Consider the following 8,360-nt stretch of genomic DNA (forward strand, 5'->3'; position numbering starts at 1 on the left):
TGGATCGTTAATGCTTCGCGTTCGCGCGAGCTCTCGCTCGCATCTTTTTTCGCTCGCATTTTTGTCCGCTGCGCAAAATTGTCAGAAGGAAGTTCTCGCAAGCCGCGTTAAGCCCCGGTATCACGATATTCCACTGCCTAGGTATATCGCGTACGCGCGGCACGTTTTCAAAGCCGCCAAATTGCCCGGCAAATTCATAATAGCTTTTATAATTGGGAAGACAGCGCGCAGCCGCCCGCAGACGATTTATTCTTGGGTGAAGTTGAACCCACAAGCGCGCGTTGATCCCCCGCGTGTCTTATTCGACGAAGCCTGAATAAAGTGGGAAGAATAGAGCTGATGGAATACGCATGACGAGAATTTCATATTGCGATATTGTCAACCATTTTGCAAATCACATTTAAGAACTAACTGAAGGATTGGATGTAGGTGTGCAGAATTTATGATGTAAATCATTTTACGTAGTTCGGAATTTTCCTGAAGATTAATTTACTGTTAATCAAATTAATTCACCAAATTATTATTTTAATTCTATTGAACATATTTATAATTCTTTGTAAGAATAAACTTGCGAAAATTCGCAAATTTTTCCTTATCTATATTTCATCATATATTTATTATTACATACATTTTTTCTGTCCAATCATATACTAATATATTAATCTCTGTTCTCATATTCATTTTGTATTTTGTATGTACAAACGACGGCGTATGGTATACCAGCTTTGCGTATACTTTTGTTTTTTCTACTTCACTTTCTATAGTGTTCTGAGTTCTGATATACACTGATATACACTGTCAATACTGAAAATCTATAATGCACGTTACGTACACTGTAGATCCTCAATACTGGCAGTATATATCGAAAATGGCTTATATTATATGGTTAAGTTTTTTTTCTCTAGAATCTTTTATTCTTTCTATAGCTGGCTTTATCTTTGATGTATGTCTCAAGTGTAAAGAATCTGTGTAAAGATTATAAATTTTGTCAGTAAATAGCGAGTAAAGAATTAAGACGAAGAAAGTCATTTTATTTTTTATTCTATCCAAGCGAATAAAATTAAATTCTTAATTATTTAATTAACTATTTTGATAGCAGAAAAATTAAAATTTGTTTAAATAAGAAAAATCCATAACGTACTCTCATACATGATGGAAAATTATTGTAGAACATGAATCTATTTTTAGTGAATATATCAATCTTATAACTATACATAAGAAGAACCGTAATAAACCCGAACTTTCAGTTCATCTCGAAGATGCTAGTGAAATGTATATGACACGAATGCACTCTCACAGACATAAAGCGCGAGTGGATATGGCACAAACAAGAGATCCCCGTGACATCCCTTCATCGTCCCGCCTGATCTTCGATGTCCCGACCTTCCTGGCGATGACATCTAGGGCTCAGCCACGATGAGATCCGATGAAATCGAACCAACGAGCTAATCCTCTCCAAACCACTTCGCGAGTTGTGCCGGGACGGCTTGCACTCGAAAATGACGTCGCGACGTCGCGATCGAATTGGCCAGCTGAATTACGCTCGGACAGACAAGGGTCGACAATAACGATCCTTTTAATCGCTGATCGCACATGATGGTCCGCGTGGAATCATGCCTACTCTTCATCCCGACGACCGGATGATGAAGCCTGAAGTGATTGTCGTACAAATGCGCAATCGTGTTTCAGTGATGCACTTTTACGCAACAACTGCAAGCATCCAATTGCAGGCACTTTGCTCTAGGCTCGATTATATAATTGATCAATTTGGACCCCCACTGTGATAATGAACGTTCACTTTATTACTCAGAGGCATTAGCTTTTTGTCTCTTCATTGTTTCTGTTACGTATTCGTGTGCATCCGGCTTATGTAAAAAAGATTACGTGAAAAAAGCTTAAACGGTTCTTCAATCAAAGGAAAAAAAAGCCAAACAATCGAGAAGTATTTATTAGAAATAATATAAATGCAGTATTATACATCGTATTATACATCGGTGATTTGTATCACATATGTATATAAATTTATACAAAAATATTTAAGTACTAAAATCTGCTTTGATCGAACATAGAATTTATTTAATTAGATTTATTCTCATCGATCCAAATTTGTATTATAATAATATATAATAAAGTCACCACAAGAAACGATATATATATATATATATATAATTATATATATATATACGATATATATATATATATATATATACACACACATACATACATACATACATACATACATACATAAAAATTCACACAATTGACCGATATATAGGATTTTTTTTTATTTAATTAGATTTATTATATACGTCACTCTTAAGTAATAAAATCGTATTGAACATTAAATTAAATTATATTACTTTGTTGTTGCAAAGTTTTATTAATAGGGACAATTATCAAGTGCAACTGTGCAGAGAGAAACATTTGTACAATGACCGCAACGACTATGTCGCATCTGTCTGTGGATACTTTGTTGCGTATGCTCGATTATAATTGATCAATTGCCGCAGTAATGAGCAGCTATTTGATTATCCGCTCTCGATAGTATTATATCCTTCCTTTCAACAGTTTATTATCGATATAACATTGGATATTCAGTTAATTCTGTAACCAATATTTATTTTGCTATCATTAATTGTTAATATGCGATTGTCTCCCCCCCATAATATGATATTATCATTGTAGAGGGAAACACAATTGATTTATTAACAAGAAATTTTAGAAGTTTTAAAAATATTTTTAATAACAAATTTTGAACGCTGTAATTTTACACCATGGAAATATAAATATAATTTTAATTTACACAATCGCACAAATTTTTCATCAACGATATCACTGTAATTTAATAAAACATTTTTTTAATATGATAGAATCTCTGCTGTATTAGTTTGACATATTGCCCGGAAATATAAAATAATTAAAAACGGGACAGACGTCAAAACAAACGCTAAAAAAAAGTGGTTTTAAAAAATATGTCTACCTGATATATTGAACTGATAGCAGAATTTTACAAGCTCGCTTTATCTCGATTTAATTTATAAAAAGTTATTTGTGTACGAATGCAACTTGAAAAATTATTGTTATTTGGCAATCATTATTATTTCATTTATTGGCTTTTCAGCAATTATTTGTTTATTGTCTACAAACACGAATCTTATTAGACTTTGATAATTTGTACCCGTTGTAATTTCAAACGCGAGATGATAATTTTATTTAAATTTCTTACTCAATGAAGAGGCTGCAAAGACGCGTGAGTTTTTTTTACAAAATACGAGAAAATATTTTTAATTTCGCCACAAGAACGTTTCGACTCTTCCTCCGCGAACTGAATCGAGGTATTTCTTAAACTAAAAATAAAGAGAAACGTGGATCGTGTTTTACGATTGTTTACCACGAAAGGGATGCCTCCCTGGATCTTATGAATTCTTTAGATTCCAATGGAAGAGGAGGGATGGAAGCAATCTAGCGGAGAAGGGCGAGAAGAGAAACAGCGCGAAGTTTATCTCGGTTTATCCGAGGCTACCGTTGTAAAATTCAACGTTGCCGGTATCGAAGGAAGGTACCGAATTCAACTCTGTGTTTCGGATAATTCGAGAAGTCGCGTCACGTAGCATCGGTGTAAACTAACGAAGATATACGAAGACCTGTCGCCGTGCACGAAATAAGTCGAAAAATATAACTCTTATGGTTAGAAAATCGTTTCGAAAAATTATTTAGCAAAAAATGAATCGTTATTTTTTGGGGATATTTTTTTGAAATATTTTTTTCACGCACGTACATTTCCTTTTCTTTCTTTGCTATAAAACTATCATAAATTCAATAAAACTAACTTTCTATTTGATTTAATGTAGAAATAAGTGCATAAAATTCAAGAGTTTGGTCACGTAACGTATTTTAATTTATTCCGTATATGCACCGATAAACTTTACTTCATTATCATATTTCGCATAGAATACAACGTGCAACGCACTTATTCATCCTTACAGCGCCCAGAAAAGAACGTATCGTGTATTTCCAATGTATGTCCGTCACGTAACGTAAGGTTACGACGAAAATTTCGCGCGAAATTTTCTGCGAAGCGCGTCTGCCTGTTGGCTGTCGGTGCTTTTGATATCGTCAGCGTCGAGACTTGCCAAAGTTCCTTTCGCGCAGACCGGATACGTCGTTATGTACGCGGACACGTAGCGGGAAATCGCGTAGACGCCGGAGGGGGCACGCGCAGCATCCGGTGCCCAGGGTGCATACGTGCGCGCGCGCGCGTCTGAGTATACGCAAAACAATGCAGACAGCCATCGCCATATATTATTCATCGAACAAAGGGCGAGCGCTGGAACAGCGGGTAAGGCGCGAAGGAAATAAGTTGTCACCTCCAGCTGCTGGTGCACCGGACTCTGTCATGTGACAGGCCGCGATACGTGTTCGTTCTTTTCACCCTTGAGCGAACGCGTCACTGTCCTAAGACGTATCGCGAAATGTCTTCTCGCAGATCGATGAGAACTTACCTCACGATGCAGGGAAAATGCAGGGAAGAGAACAGGTGGAAGAGCCGCAGCTCTCTTTACGACCTCATACTTTGTTAAAAGTTACCGTTTTAAATCCCATTCGACATAACATATAAATGAAGGTAAAGATTACATAAATGTGTAAGTATGTAGCAGCGTGACATATAAGTTCATGAAACAAATAATGTGTGACTCTAGGCGACACTGTTTCTCATTGTTGATGCAATTTTCTTGTAGCATATGGATTAACTGAACAAAATCAGAGAGGAACTAGGTAATTATCGTATCGTTTCTTCCGAGATCAGACGACGACGGAGACTTTCCGCAGACTTATGCTTGCCTCGTCGAAGATAAAGACAAAGAGTGGAACCAGTTAAGGAGGGTTGCTACGCTTCACGGGTCATCGAACTTTATGGGAAGACGCGAATGAATCGTGGGAATATCTAAATGCGGTGGATTTAACGTCCCCGGGACTATTTCCCGTGGGCAAATAGATCGCAAACATCGACGGCTCTAAAATAAATTATGACTCTTGTTTGTAACCAATAAAAATTTTAAGATGCTTTCCGAAATTGCGACGTTCCGTACATCGAAAACTTTAACGACGACTTCGGCTAATGCGTATCTCAATATCGTAATTTTGAACTGCTCGCTTCATCGCGCCCTGGAATCGTTGTTTAAGAACAATCCTCATTATGTTGCATCGTTACGGTGCGTTCCATTATTCGCTATTAAATTTCAATATTATTGCTCACCATATATACTTTGCTAAAGCCTATCGAATTTCACAAGCGAAGCAATTATCATCACTTATATATAATCGTTGCAAACTTCCCATCGACCCCTATTACTTTTAACGGTTAAAGTTACAAACGACCTGCAGGCGATCGTCGGACCGACGCAAATGAAACTGTTAATTAATAATCTAATAAAATAAAGTGCGGTGGGTGCGGGGTATTCAGGACCGAGACACACAGCTGCCGTTGCAGCCATCGGCAGAGATGCCGTTAAGTACTGACACAGCCGTAGTGAATTACTGCCGTTTATAAGTAATAAAAGCTTTAAGGTCCTCGAGCGTTACGACGGTTCGTCGATCAAGACGCACCTATATGTAGGTGCCATTTTAGAGTGATGCAGGAGAAGCGGTGTGCTTGAATTATGAATTCATGAATTATAAAATCGACGCGAGCGTTATCGATCTTACGCGTCTCGTCGTTTGCGCCGGCGGCGGCGTCTCTCTTCCCTGACATTCGCGCTCGTCTCGATTTCATGCAAAGCAGGATCGCCTCGCTAAGTGTTAATGGCTTTAGTCTATGATCTGGGAAGAAGCTGGGATCAGAGATAAGAAGAGGCGCAGCATCCCTTTGCGAACCCGGCGGATTACACACTGATTGGATCAGCTTTAAAAAAGAAACGATCGGATCTGTTGTAAAGTGATATCGCGTATAACGTGAGCGTGCAAAATTTCATTTCTGGATCTCACGGGGCTCTATACACGCGCGAAATATAATTTTTTATCGCCTCCCCCGTTGTAGTATCAGCCCCGTAATTCGATATAAATGACAAATGACATACGACGACGGTACCCATCAAATTGATTAGCAATTTCTTATTGTGCCGCTGCAAACTAATGGCATCGAAGTAATATTGCCGGGGCCCACGCAATTTCACTTACGCGACGAAAATGGTACATGACGGATATAATGCGGTTAGCATTTATTTGAACTTCAGCCGAAGGGTAGTCGCCCTTCGGCTGGTCGATGTTAGTGCGGAAAACGTAAACAGAATTGTAGGGGATAACGGTGCTTACTAAAAAGGATTTATTCGTTCTACAATTCCTCCGGGCGTTTATTAGTTTCCTGTCACTATATTTTGTATAGATAATAACTAGTATTTTTATTATTACATAATAACATTCATAGACTAAAGATGATTTAAAGTTTCCGCCGAGCGGAAACGTTTGCTTGTCAAGGTATTCTTCATTGTTATATTTATGATGTTTAATTAAAAACACGCAATATGAATAATTTGCGCTCGGTCAACTTCATTTGTCTCTTATATACAACCCCATCATTATTTTCGACATTTAGGTAATCAGAAATAATATTTTCTTAAGAAATTACTTCTTTCTTCCTCCTTCTTTCCTCTTCTCTATATTTAAATAAAATATATATTCCATTTAATAAGCGATAGGCATCTTCGTTGGGAGCTATTCATTTAAGGTTACGCGCGAAATGTCTCTGGGTTAATAGCCTGGTTGTGAAGGAAATAAGCTGGCCTCATACCCTGACGTGCTTCCATGATATTAACCAGCCAATTTAATGGGAATACACATCAACTCTGCAAAACCATCAGGATCTACTACGTCAGGTGTTGTTGTAATATTATTATAATAAAGCTTGAACTTCCGAAATATCGTTTGTCATTTATAATGATGGCCAGTATAATAATTAAAATTACGTCTTACATAGCTGGCGCTATTAAATTAATACACGGAGAAATATATTTGAAGTTAAATATATAATTAATAATAAAATATGCAAATATTATCATATATCTATAAATAGTAAATGAGGAGACGGCAAGTTTAGTTATAAGATAATATTCTTGATTTAAACATATATTTTCTCATACAGGCACTATTTTAATGAAAGTGCCTAGTCTAAAAACTTCTTCCTAAATAACACCTTGTTTTTATTACAAAATCTAATTTTATCACAGTTAAGAAAGTTAGCTGAGTTAACTGCTTAACTTTGTGATAATGACCTATTATATCGACCCACTAATGAAACTGTTACTCAATCGTAGTTTTTATTCTTTATAGGTCAATGGCGTCGCGAAATCTCACTTCTACTTTGTATTATTTCTCACGAGACGATTAAACTCGGTTGCAACTTTTCTCTGCATACTTTCTTGTCGTTAATAAGTTCGATTTTTATACCTTAAGTTTGTTTCAAACTTAGCCGTTTCTTGAAATGTATTATTCTTGATTTAATATAAGATACACGATTTTAAAGACTCCCTTCAAAGTGCAACACTTCTTAATGCATCGCTCACTGTTCTTCGCGTCAAATATTTACAGCCTCAAAAAATCAAATTGTACGATGTTCAGAAACTCACTCCTGCGGTTCCAATGTAATACTTTTAGATAAATACCAAAGTATCTCCTCCCATAAGATCAGCAAGTCAGCGGGTGGTGCCGATTTCCGAAAGGGACTCGACAACTAACTCGGAAGGGTCTTTGCGGCTAGTGTCTACGCGAAAGGGCAAGTCAGACAAGTACAGGCGTCAGGAACGAGACGGGACTCTAACTTTTCTATGAACAAGTGGTTGGGGCACCCCCGCGGCGACACTGCGCATAATCTAATTTGTACTTTGGGAACTAAGCGCCACTACCCTCTGTCTTTCTTTCCGCTCTCTCTCTCTCTCTCTCTCCCCTCCCTCTTTCTTCTTCATCATCTTTACCCTCTCACCCTCTAATTCTCTATCTCTCTCTCTTCTTCCTTCGACACTTTATACTCCTCTCACAAATACTTCGTTGTACCACATCGTTGCCACTAACAGAAGTCTATGCTGGCATCTCAGACCGACGAGATACTTCCACAACTAACAAACAAATTGCCTGTGGTTGACGAAACAAAGCACCCCATGGACCACTCCGGGAAGCGTTTGACAAGAAGGGTTTGTCTTAGATTTCGAAACGCGCTGCTGGACGCACGTTACCCGCAGTGATTCTCGTCAGATGTAACGACGTCGTCATTATTCGAATGGATTTAAGGTGCCGGTAAAGACAAAGCTGCATGGTAAATATCCATGACCGTGTATAACAAGCAATTTAAACTGGCGGATTGAACTAAG

The sequence above is a fragment of the Acromyrmex echinatior genome, chromosome 15, assembly GCF_024713525.1.
Source record: "Acromyrmex echinatior isolate Ae372 chromosome 15, ASM2471352v2, whole genome shotgun sequence".
Lineage (NCBI taxonomy): Eukaryota > Metazoa > Arthropoda > Insecta > Hymenoptera > Formicidae > Acromyrmex > Acromyrmex echinatior.